Genomic DNA, 13,369 nt, shown 5'->3' on the forward strand with positions numbered 1-13,369 from the left:
TTTAGCCCAGCTGTTTACTTGTTTTCATTTTGTGATATATTGGCTGGCGCTGACAGTCTGTCTCGTGCGACGCGTCACACATTGAGCAAGGTGTGGAACGACCGCCTCGCTAATCGGGAGAGCGCAAGAGGCAGCGCGTGGGTGACGCGGGCTTGAGACTCAGAGCAGCCGCCGCGGACCGGCTTCCCTTCATGCAGCGCTTTATTTAGATACGTGGTATACATATAGGAGGTTGTGGCCAACTGCTGCACCTTCTCTGGTGAGAAAATGCGTTGCTGGTTCTTGTCACCGGGGTCAGGCCACACTCCAGGCCTGTTTATAGAATTCTATTAACACGCGGTTTTTATTTCTTTTTTTAATCCGGTGGGAAATTGCGCGGCAGCGGGATTTGAACCACGGTCCTTTTGCATGCGAGGTGGATGCTCTGCCTCTACGCCATCGCTGCATTTCTAGAATAGATGGTGAATAGAATAGACACCTAGAGTATAGAACTGGCAGAATTTTCCAAGTTAATCAACAAGTGTAAGATAGCTGGCATAAGGAAGTATATTATGGAGACAATTGAGCATGCTCTCAGGAGCGGAGGAAGCCTAAAAGCATTGAAGAAGAAACTAGAAATAGGAAAGAATTAGATGCATGCGTTAAGAGACAAAACCGGCAGTATCATTACTAATATCGATAAGATAGTTCGAGTGGTTGAGGAGTTCTATAGAAATTTATACAGTAGCAGTGGCACCCACAACAATAATGGAAGAGGGAAAAGTCTAGAGAAATTTGAAATACCACAAGTAACGCCCGAAGAAGTAAACAAGGCCTTGGGAGCTATGCAAAGGTGGAAGGCACCTGGGAAGGATCAGGTAACAGCAGCTTTGTTGAAGGATGGTGGGCAGATTGTTCTACAAAAACTGGCCACCCTGTATACGCAACGCATTATGACCTCAAACCTACCGGAATCTTGGAAGAGCGCCAACATAACCTTAATCCGTAAGAAAAGGGACGCCAAGGACTTGAAAAATTATAGACCGAACAGCTTACTGTCCGTTGCCTACAAAGTATTTACTAAGATGATCGCAATGAGAATCAGGAACACCGTAGACTTCTGTCAACCAAAGGACCAGGCAGGATTTCGTAAAGGCCACTCAACAATAGACCATATTCGCACTGTCAATCAGGTGATAGAGAAATGTGCGGAATATAAACAACCCTTATATATATAGCTGTCATTGATTACACGAAAGTGTTTGATTCAGTAGAAAACATCAGCGGTCATGCAGGCATCATGGAATTAGGGTGTAGACGAGCCATATATAAACATACCAAAATATATTTACAGCGGCTCCACAGCCACTGTAGTCCTCCAAAAAGAAAGCAACAAAATCCCAATAAAGAAGGGCGTCAGGCAGGGAAATACGCCTCTCCAATGCTATTCACAGCGTGTTTACAGGAAGCATTCAGAGACGTGGACTGGCAACAATCGTGGATAAGAGTTAATGTAAAGTACTTCAGTAACTTGCGATTCGCTGACGATATTGCCTTGGTTGGTAAGTCAGGGGATCAATTGCAATGCATGCTCACTGACATGGACAGGCAAAGCAGGAGGGTGGGTCTAAAAATTAATCTGCAGGATACCAAATGAACGTTTAAAAGTCTCGGAAGAGAACAGCAGTTTACAATAGGTAGCGAGGTACTACTGCAAGTGGTAAGAGAATAGATCTACCTTCGGCAGGTAGTGACCGCACAATAGGATCATGCGACTGAAATAATCAGAAGAATAAGAATGGGCTGCGGTGTGTTTGGCAGGCATTCTCACATCATGAACAGCACGTTGCCATTATCCCTCAAAAGAAAAGTTCATAACATCTGTGTCTTACCAGTACTCACCTATGGTGCAGAAAGCGGGAGGCTTACGAAAAGGGTTCTACTTAAATTGAGGACGACGCAACAAGCTTTGGAAAGAAGAATGTTGGGTGTAACGTTAAGGGGATAAGAAAAGAGCAGATTGGGTGAGGGAACAAACGCGAAATCATGACATCTTATTTGAAATCAAGAAAAAGAAATGGCACGGGCAGGACATGTAATGAGGAGCGAAGATAACCGATGGTCATTAAGGGTTACGGACTGGATTCCAAGGGAAGGGAAGCGTAGCAGGTGGTGGCAGAAAGTTAGGTGGGCGGACGAGATTAAGAAATTTGCAGGGACAACATGGCCACAATTAGCCTATGACCGGGTTAGTTGGAGAACTATGGGAGACGCCTTTGCTCTGCAGTGGGCGTAGCCAGGCTGCAGCTGCTGCTGCTGCTGATGATGATGATGTTGATATTGGTGGCGTCATGGGTGATCAGAGAGACGATGCGCACTACTTTGGGGCCACCTCGTAGCGATTGTCGTAGCGAAGGCCATCTTGCGCTGCACTACGTATTTATTCTAACGTTTTCGCCGTACACTTTTACTCAGCTTTCCGCGTCATGGTTCCGCCGCACCCACCTCTTCCGCTGTCCTCCACGCGCTCTCTTCGATATCGCCGTCTTTAATCCGCGCTCCGCGTTCGCTCTTTCATCGTTCGGTGTGCTCGTTCGCTCGGTCAGGAGGATACCGACGGACGTCGCCGATGCCGACGCTCGCCGCAGAAACGGGCACCTGCCCTTACCATATGGCCTATTAACATTATTTAGAACTCATATCAACTTTCTATTTACCTTATTGGCAGTCTATCTATATTTACATTCTAGTAACATTTGTTCAAACACTCTTAAAAACTTCTTTCTTACTTTTGTATAAAGAATCTTCTAAATACATCGTTAACAGATTTAGCTCTTACTTTTGTACAAATAATATTTGTTCGTACACCATTAAAAGAGTTTCTACTTGCTTTTGTATAAAGAATATTTTAAATATGCCTTTAACATACTTTTTCTGACTTCCCTCTAGATAACAACTTTAATACTCCGTGAAAAGGCTTGTTACTTTGGTGTAAAGATTGTTTTACTACACATCTTCAAAATACTTATTTTTCTGAACGACATGGGTGCTCATTACGTCAACAGCTCGTACTGTTTGCCGAAAAATATTTGGAATGAGAAGTAACTGGAACGTTTTTGATCATTTTTTCTAACACATAATAATGTCGATATGTGAAATACTCAAGAATCAAGCTCTTTGCATTAAATCAAAGCTCCAATAGAAGAGGGTGGCGAATTGTTCACAAAGTGCTATCAAAATGTTTAAAGAAGTATGTTCGTAAACTGTTAGAACTAATCTTTTTAAAGGTTCCACCGAACTAAGTAAGCCTGCGGGGACATTAGCACATTTCGAGAAAATTAGCTTGCGCTACGCCAGCTGACCGGTGTGATGATAGCAGCACATGTGCAAGCCGCGCACCAGTTACACAGCATTATCTCGGCCTTAGGGCCGGTTAATAATAGGCGACTTTACGCTCGAGGAACACCGCCCGCTCGCCTAGGCGTGCTGTCATGCGGAAACCTGCACACTTCGAACACTGGCGCACACATTCCGGTATATATTGCGCTCACACATACGGTGTAAAAAGAAATATGTGTACTAGTCTGCGAAATCTGCAAATTTTCACCCGACCACATGCGTGCGGCATGCGGGTGGTGTGGCGTGCGGCTAGAGCGTAAATCGGCCCTTACCACGCAATGCTATTGGAAGGCCACCTACTAGATTTGCAATACAATAGTCAGGTCAGGGCACTCCGTGATATAGAAAGTAGGCCCTAAGCTGGAACCTGTCAGCCCAGTAGCGTCACGGTATTTGTTAAAAAGAAGAGCCGACACTCTGAGTAACGTGGTGCTGGAGCGTTGCTGCTCAAATATCCAAAAGACTGCAAAATACAGCGGCTGCTGAGCGAGAGCGAGTGTTGACCTGAGAAAGAGCATAAGTCGAAGACAAGGAAAAGCTGAACTCTTTGCAAGTGTCAGCTATTTCTGAAAAAAATGATGTTATCCTTACTGTATCAAAAATTTAGCTTGGTTCCGGTCCCTATTCGCACGCTTTCTTTTCTGCTTCCTACCGACGGCTTTTCCACGGTAAAGGAAGCTAAATAAGTTAAATTAGGTTGACTAAATAATAATAAGGGAAAATAAGTATAAACTGACAACCAATCATGATTATTATTAATTCCGGGTTTGATTATCTGATTGAATGATTAATTATAATTATTTAAATAGGATGTTGCATCAAGCAAAGGCGTAGTAACTATGTCAATTGATCGGCTTTACGGTGATGGTTGCCTGCTTTGAGAAAACAGATTGAAAAGTGATAATTATGCGCACTCTTTATATTCAGGTCTTCCGCTTCACAACACGGGGAGAAAGTTCTGAGCTCTAATACGGGTTTGCAGTGGCCTTACGGCATCTGTAATTATGGAATTCCGCAGTATCAGGAGCCAAGATATCAAAGGCCACAATTTTTCTGAGCTCCTGGCGCCTGAAAAACGGAAACGTCATTGCTGCCACGCTTTGGGCATCTATTTAACTATAAACGTACTAATACAATAGCCTTCAGCATTATTTTGTGCTGAGCATCATAAAGTAAAGTTTGTCTTTCAAAGCGACAAGGGCTAAAAGGTTATTTTCTGCAAAAAAGAATAACCACATAATTTGCCCTATATGATGCTATTGGTCAATTTTTATTACATTTGGAGGAAAATGTTGTTTTCAGAAGGATATTTGTTTCGAAAAATGAAATTATGCGCCACCTAACTCCACAACAAATTAAGCCGCCGGTCTTTTAAGGTTCTTTTTTCAACCTCGGCCATAAGGCGCATTCCTTTCCCTAAGTGCAGTCCCCCAGACGGGGATGCTCACAGAATGGCCCGCCACACCTGTCACCGAGAGGTGATGCATGTCTTAGTGTCATCCAACCCTCGCAAGGTAGGGGGATGCGCGTGGTTCGGTGTAAAGAGAAACTTTAGTTCGGCGGTTGTCAAGGCGAAGGGGGTGGATGTTTAGAATGTCACTTGCCTCCCTCGCACATGCGCACAAATTTTTGTCCGAGTCGAGGCAAAAACGGAGACTATCGCCAGCAATATCGGTTCCCTTGCGACGCCAGCGTGGTATGGTCGGAACGATGTAGGTATTTCGTCGCGTGTTGTAGCAGCAATCTAGCTATTTTTGCTGCAGCTTATGCTAAGGCTGTGTTGTGCCTGATACATCGATACAAGCCAACCAGTATCGTATTTGCGAAGCCCACGACGTTTTGTTTGTACCGTGATGTGAATGTTTCCGCAACTTCGCTGCCAGGTGCGATGCAGTGTCGTGTGAAGTGATCGTGATTTAATTTTGACACTGTCCGTGTTTTCAAATGCACACTGCCCAAGTAGCGAACTTCTGTTCCTGAAGATAAGCACTGCGCCGTAGTTTTGTCTGTCTCCAAATTTTAATAAAAGGTATGTTCTTTTCCATCAATTTTCATAAACACATTATTTTGATATTATTTTGATTTTGGTTCCCTATGCCGCATTTTAGTGGGTTCTTGCAAGCGCGAAATGTAGATACGTGAAATGTTTCAAGAAGGATTTTCTTACAAGCTCGAACTACGCCGTGTCATGCGGTTCGCTTGAAGTTGCCATAAATTTCGCTATAAACACGAAGCATACAAGCACTCCATTTTCACAGTGGTCGCGATGACTTCTTGTGTGGTTTACTATGTTTGGTCATGAACTCGTCCTTTGCTCTTTCCTACTTAGGATGTACAAGCTGAGAGATGGTGAAGTATTTAGCATATACTCATAATTTGACGCCTACGTGCTTAAATAATTGTTTTTTTGTCCTACTTGTAAAGCACACAGCTGGTTATCGGACAGTCATACACACCTAATTGCTACTCAATTCCCTTTTCTCGCAAAGCAAGCGCACAGCAACAAGCTCACAAAAAGAAACGGATTCGTTATAGCTAAAGTGCAACTGCAACAAACGCTCAGAATGCTGAAGCAGCTTCGCATAAGTACAGTCTCGTTTCTGCTGCTCCCAAGTTTGAAGTATGTAATACATGATGCAAACTTCGCAACGTTTCCAATTTGTCACACGTTTATTTACAGTAGCTCCTTTCACACCCCATGACGTCAGCTTCACAGCACGTCAAGAGCTTATAATTTATCAATGCGCCAGTAAGATGGCGTAAACATCCCTAAGGCGGGCGACGTTAATGGGGCCCAAAGAAGTAAATGAATAGTTGCGGCACTCAGCATTATAGGGTAGTATACTCGGTGATATAAAACTATTTACTGGCAGGTTAGTATATGCTTATAAGCAGCGTTGACCATGTTTTTATTCAAACACTGTGACCGATTCTCGTCAATGCTTCTCGAATGTCTAAAGAGAAAATGTTGGTAGGAGGTTTTAAATAAACGACGAAGTCATGATGGGACCTAATACAACTGACGCACGGGTACTCTAAAGTCATTTAGGTAAGAGGACATCTACCACAAAGGCGTTCAAGCGCAGTGACACACGATAAAGGAGTATCTCTCTTACAAAAAAGTTCCTTTGCTGGAAAATAGATCGTGCATCTACTTTTCGAGTGGGAAGGGCGCTACTATCGAATACAGCGCGCACATCTCGTCAATGGCAGGAAGCCTGCCACAAAATTTCGATGCCCTATAGGTATGTTGCTTTTTTTTACCTTGCCAAAACGTTTTAATATTTAGTGATAGCGCGGTTTGTCAAACAGTGAATCTTTACTGTAGCTAGAATCTCAAACGATCGCATCACGCCACTCGTATCGCAGCACAAACGTGAAAACACCGTAATAATAAACATAAAACCACCAGAATAAAAAGCAAGCAGCGCAAAACACCGACTGTACATAGTTGCTGGACCAAATTGAATTGCTTCTAAGAGTGCAACAACATGATGAAAATAAAGAAATATGCACATTATAAGCGATCAACAACGAAAAAAAATTGTTTTTGGGTTGTACAGTATCTGATTACAATCTAAATACGCAGCTTTTGAAAACAGTTTCCTCTCGTATTGCTTGAACTAGCAGTGTTATTTATCTTGCAGCGTTCATATGAGGAACCACCTAAAGAAGTTAGTGCGGTGCCGTGTCTCATCGGCGCAACTCCTTTCTGCAAAGGATGCTTCAGACTAACAAATGGGGCTTACTCTAAAGGTTTTTATCATTGCCCGTGTTTCAGCGATATGCAAAAGACTGTTTCTAGAATGCTGGTAGGATGTTGAAAAAGACTACAAACATTTTTCTATTCAATGTAGGTGGCCTATTCCTGGCACAATGTTACTAGAGTGTCTGAAGAAAGCGCTAGTAAATGGGTAATAGGATGTTTACAGATAATGTGCGAACATGCTTCAATTTAATGAATGTTAATAGGAGGTTTAAATAAAATTTTTCTAGACCGTTAGTACGAACTTGACAGACAACCTATGAGCACACTTTAATTATTGAGCGTTAATGGGAAGTTGACAGACAGCCTATGAACATGATTCAAAATAATGTGGGTGACAAATTAATTCTAGGGTCTTAATAGGAAGTTAGGAAGCCTGAAGACCGTCGGAACGATTCTTACTAACTGTTGGTAGGTTCTAGTAACAATTGCCTAAAGACGGTCTAAAAAAATTTTGGTACAAATTTTATAACGGATAAGAGCTGCGCTCTAAAATCTTAGGTAGTACATGCTAGAATAAGTTCTGATGAACTAGTCTACTACTGTAACCTTGCACAACACAGAAAGATGTCTAGAGAAAAGACAGAATTGCGCGGTGATTTTTTTATATGGCAAATTACCTGTTTTTCGGATGGCTGTACCCTGGACTCGTTATCTCTCGGATCAGCGTATCGTTGTCTGCTATTTTGCACTTAGTCTGCGGAAATAACGCAAAAGCAATACAAGACATTCTAAAGATTATTCAAAAATTTTCGCTTATATATGGCGTATAGTTTGTTTATCCAAACGCAGGCAACCTACCATAGCATACGTAAAAAAGAAAAGCCGCAATCCAGTGGTATTGTTTGGACATGTTTGATGAGTGTCTGCAGTCGCCTTCGCACATTCTTCGCTTGCTTTAATATAAGCCTGTAAATGAAAGGGGGAATGATAGGGTTGGTCTGTTAACAAAAAAGCGCAACTTTTCATTTCACCTTCAGGTTATGCAACCGTGGCATTGCTTCAAGTTTACTTGATTTTATGAAGCCTAATTATTAAAAAAATATTGTGGGTGGTAGACGGCGACAAAAACATAGAGCAGAAAGGGTGTAAGGAAGATTTTCAAAGTACAGACATAATATATGTCCATGTCCGTAGTTTACTTTGTTTATGATAAGGCCTAGCAAAACGGTGCTCCTGCGCTTATTGTTGCAGGCCTAGTGGGGAAACCACACTGCTCTGTTTCTGTCGTTTGTTCTAGCTCGTTTCTGTTTCTTTAGGCCCTCTATCCTAATGAGCCTTAGAAGGCACAGAGGCGAGTAGTAAGCAGATTGCTGTCGATGCACGCCAGCATTTGTAAAACAGATGGTGTGAGCATTTGTAGTTTTGTCAGCTCGTTTCATTTTCTCAATGAGAACAAAAAAGCTAGAGGGCGCCATAAAGCTACTAGGCGCATTTGCAGATCACCGCAATGAACCTATCATGAGGAACTCTGTGTATGCAACCGCCTATCTCTCACTATTTCTCCCACTTACAGAGAATATATTTAACTGATAGCTTATTTAGATATCATCTTCTACATTGCGAGTTCCTACTTTCCAAATATATCTACGTAGCGTAGTCTCACTAGGCGTAAATATATGTCACATTAAAATATAATCAAACTACAAGTTCACGCGCATTCGTGTTCCAACCCGGTGAGCCGCTCACCTCAAATGCACATGTCCTATGGCTTTCCTCATTTCGTAGTAAACAAGTGCAACGTATAGCTTAAGGTAATATGACTGCATAATATTCGTCTTACGTGGAGACAAATCGTTTTTGCATCACTTCAGCGCACTGAAGGGATGCTCCACAAACGAGAATATTATTGTGAGGTCTTCCATGGGTTGGTGTTTCAGCGCATTTGATTCCGATCAAAAAGCTAACGCGATAATAAACTGCACTAAGTCCTTATGACATTTTTAACAAAGCGAAGCCAGTTACTCGGAGCAGGGCCGTGTTGTAATAAAAATAATTACAAAACACGCAGCCTCCGCAATTAGTAGTCATTCGGGAGAGTTTAATAAATTGAAAAGCCATGATTTCCTGCATATTTGTTAAATGATGCATTTCGTACATTTTTCTTTCACGTTTTAGTTGCTTATATTACATTCATGCATTCACAATTATTAATGGATCATTTTGCGAAACTTAGTATTTATTTGTCTTCTCTCCTAAAACGACGGCAGAGGTGAAACCTATTTCTCCCGGAGTTACGGTCACATCATTATAAATAAATCGAGAAGATTTCCTAGGGATTGTATCCTGCATAAAAACATCTTCTTGCATGGAACCATATCATGCATCAAAGACACTCCTCAAGAAAATCAGCACAGGAAATACTTTTTCATTAATCGTCACTGGTGTAAGAATGTTAATTATTACTCCTTTGAAAATATGTGAGATGAATATTCGCGTCAGGCATCTTTGAAACTCACTTGAAAAGCCGTCCGAAGGCCAATGTTGTCAGCAAGGTCCTCTTTTAACGTTAAGAGCTCGGCATGGCCAGGCAGTTTCTGCAATGGATGGTATGTAATCAACCAACAGTGGATAGTGTTAGATGTAAATGGTAGGGTAACTGTGTGACGTTGCTTTCCCCTTTACATATTTTAAACTGTGTATCTTGCTAGTAAATTAAATATTTACTGCTTGCCGAACATTATCCGATGTTGAAAATTATCCCCATAAAGTCCCTCACAGTCGGCCAGCGGCTAACGCTAACTTCCTAATTTAGTGTTTGTTTAATAGCTTACCGTTTTTGTTGCCATTGGGTTTTTAATACATGATATTGGTATGCCTGCGTAAAGCCGTGTTCACACTACACTAATATCTGCCATAAATTTCTTAATTGTCGTATTTAGCGTAACTGCTGGATCGCTAAAAGTCGCCTATCGTTCACATTCAGTACTTCGGTTAGATGCGTTTTTTCGACCGGCCAATCAGTGCTCCCGGACAACTGACTAACGAAGTTTCAATACGGCGCTTATTAGCATACGAGCGCTATCAGAGGTGCTAGCAGAACAACAGGCAACTATGCAGCAGCGTCGGACGATGTCGCCGGCCCGCCGATTTTTTAATCGAGGAATCTGAGGAGCGGGAAAGCCCTGCGACCGGTCGATGCAAACCTAAACTGCTTCGCGTATTAGTGGCATCGTAACTGTGCCTGTCGTAAAAGTAGCGAGTACTCCAAGATTAACGCTCAGGCTCGTTGCAAATGTTGCGTTCTTCCCGCTCAATGCTACAATATCCTGAACAAACTAGTTGCGCTTTATGTGTTTACGCTTACAATCCGTGCGAACAATCCGTATGAAGCGTACGTAGTCTTAACACGGCTTAATTTAAAGCAGCATGCGTAGGGGCCTGCAGTTTCGATATCGCTGATTAGTTCTTGCAGCCTTGTCGCAAAGTGTTCGACAAGTGCATACTTATTAAAATCAAATGCATAAATAGGAAATACATTTATTTCAACGCTTGTTCACAAAAGTTCACAAAACATACATGTGTTGCATTAAAAAAAGCTTATTATATACAATGGTAAAACGTCAAATGTGCCTACATTTCATCCAACCTGGAAAAAAATATAGTTCTATAGCGAGGTGACTTGTCTCATTCGTTAGACTACAAACTGTCTTGTGAGACGTCTAGAAGAAACACGCTAGAAGTAATATATTTCAAGTGGTGACTACACCTACAGGTAATACGCGCTGGCAGTGAATAATACGCGTAAATATTGTTACAAAGGGTCACTGCAAGTAAAATGCGTGAGAAGCGAAAGGGGAGAAAGAGGAGGACGACGTTGCTCCTATGATTTCCGCGTTATTTTATGCCTTCGTGATCATTGAAGTAGCCCCTTAACCCTCTCCGGAGACCGTAACAGATTAGTGGAAGTGAGCGGTAAGACGAAGACGAACCCAACGACGGAAGCTTACACTCCCTGGAGTTCACAGCAGCCGCCGCCTTGCCGCACTTCCGCCTTCGCCGACCGAAATGATGTCCCAAGTCCAGACCACTGAAGAGGCGGGGCAACTCCTAGTGATTCCTTGCCATACTATTGAGTGCTGCCGAACGTCGGTGGGACCTCAGGAGAAGACGCCGATGCGTGACTCAAGAGCTACAAGCGGGAGAGCAAAAGCAACGGCTGGGACTCGGCAGCGCAGCTCAGTCATGTTGTGTTTTTGCGAACACCGCTCTCATGTGGTATGAAAACCACGAGGACACGTTCACAACCTGGGATCGTTTTGTTGAGGAAGTGCAGAAGCGCTTCGGCGATTCCAACGCGACGAAAAATCTAGCGGAGCAGACATTGCCTCAGAGGGCACAGCTTCCACGGGAGACATGTACCACATATATAGCAGACATTTTGAAGTTGCGCAAGACAGTGAATTCCAGAATGCCTGACGAGGACAAGGTTGGACACGTCCTTAAGGGAATAGCCGTAGACGTGGACAATTTCCTGATTGGCAAAGAGGGCCTGAACTTCGTGTCTGAAGTAATGCAGCACTGTCGCACATTTGAAACGATCCACATGCGACGGATAGCTCCGACGCATAGCTCCGAAACAGTAGCCAGTATTTATGCAATGCCGCCTACTTACCTCTCGTCTACAATACGGAAGATCGTAAGAGAAAAATTGCTTCAATGTCAGCAAATCTCTCATTGCCCCGGTGGCTTTCAGGACAGCTATGCAACAAAAACAAAACGCACGCAAACGCCGGCCGCTCCGGCCCCGTGACATCCATCAGTTAATGCAGCGAATTCGTCGATGAATAACAAGGAACACTGCGATCTGGGTACTCATATCGACCACCCTCCAATTACGAACGCTGTCTTCGCTCTTCGTGTTTCTCTCAACGAACGTCGGCTGGCTACCGTCCCCATGAAGAGCGATATTACACTTCAATTCGATCAGAGTGTATTGGTTACTCCGAGCCGCCGCAGATTTCTCGACCCTTTCCGGTTTGCTACAGCTGTGACTTCCCGAGTCACATGTCGTGCTTTTGCAAATACCCTCCTCCATACCAGCGATAGGGCTTGCACATGTCCGCCCAGCCTTTCGACGGCCCGTTCTCTACGCAATGGCCACCACGCGCACCTCCCGGTTAATGCTACCCCTCAGCAGCTTCTGATCGAAGCTTAACGCCACCACAAGCTCCTGGTGCTTGACAATCCCCATCGCCACGGTGACGCACGCAGTCACCGCCACTGGAAAATTAGTGGGTGCGGCCAATGGGGGTGAGGCCGCAAGATACCACGCACTATCGAAAGATATACCCTCGTCAGTGTTTATGCTCAAGAACACAGTTCATGTATTTGTTGGTGGCGTACCTACCATGGCACTTGGGGATACAGGCGCGACAATATCTGTGATGAGTGTCAATTTTAAGGGGTTTCTTGGACTGAGAGTGATGGTTTCTTTAAGCCATGGTGCGACATTTCGCGGCGTCAGCGGTGATGGGTCGTGTCCTGTGGGAGTCTGTATACAGACGTGTCTTTGTGTGGCAAAGTGTTCCCCACAGAATTCGCGGTTATTACACAATCCACACATGACATTACTTTGGGAATCGACTTCCTGCGGAAGTGTGAGGCAACTGTTGAATGTAGAAGTAGGCACGTTTCCATCCGCGGTAGTTTCTGAGCTGCGCTCTAGGAGAATTCGTCAAGTGATGAATGCATCTTTGTAGTCTCCGAGGACACGTTCGTCCCGGCATTTTCTGCTGTGTGCGTTCTAGTAACCTCTTCTAGTAACGACCTTAGCATGTTCGATGCTACGCTGGAAACGATACAATCGACTTGTGTGAAAAAACATTTTGGTTCTCCATTGGGCGTGGTATATAGTCGAAGGATGCGCAAGTATGCGGGTGGATGGATGCAACTTTCTCTGTGTGGACCATTAACAGTTCCATAAATTCTGCAGCGTTGAATCGTGGCATAAAACTCGCTGTATTCAAACCCTATCCTTCTACGATGCCGGTTGCGCTTGTTATTGCTACAGGCGAGAATAAACATCTAGATTCTCAAGTTTCAGAAGATTCATAACGTCTGCAAGTGATCAGCAAGTTACTTAGTCAAACTGAACGTCATACACTCCTGAGCGTTCTCTCCAAGAACTCGAAAGTGTTCGACTTTTCGAAAAGCAGCAAAATGTCTATAATTCCAGCGTCTCGAATACGTCATCGGATCAACACCGCTTCGGTGCATCTCATA

The sequence above is a fragment of the Dermacentor variabilis genome, chromosome 10 (genome assembly GCF_050947875.1).
Source record: "Dermacentor variabilis isolate Ectoservices chromosome 10, ASM5094787v1, whole genome shotgun sequence".
NCBI lineage: Eukaryota > Metazoa > Arthropoda > Arachnida > Ixodida > Ixodidae > Dermacentor > Dermacentor variabilis.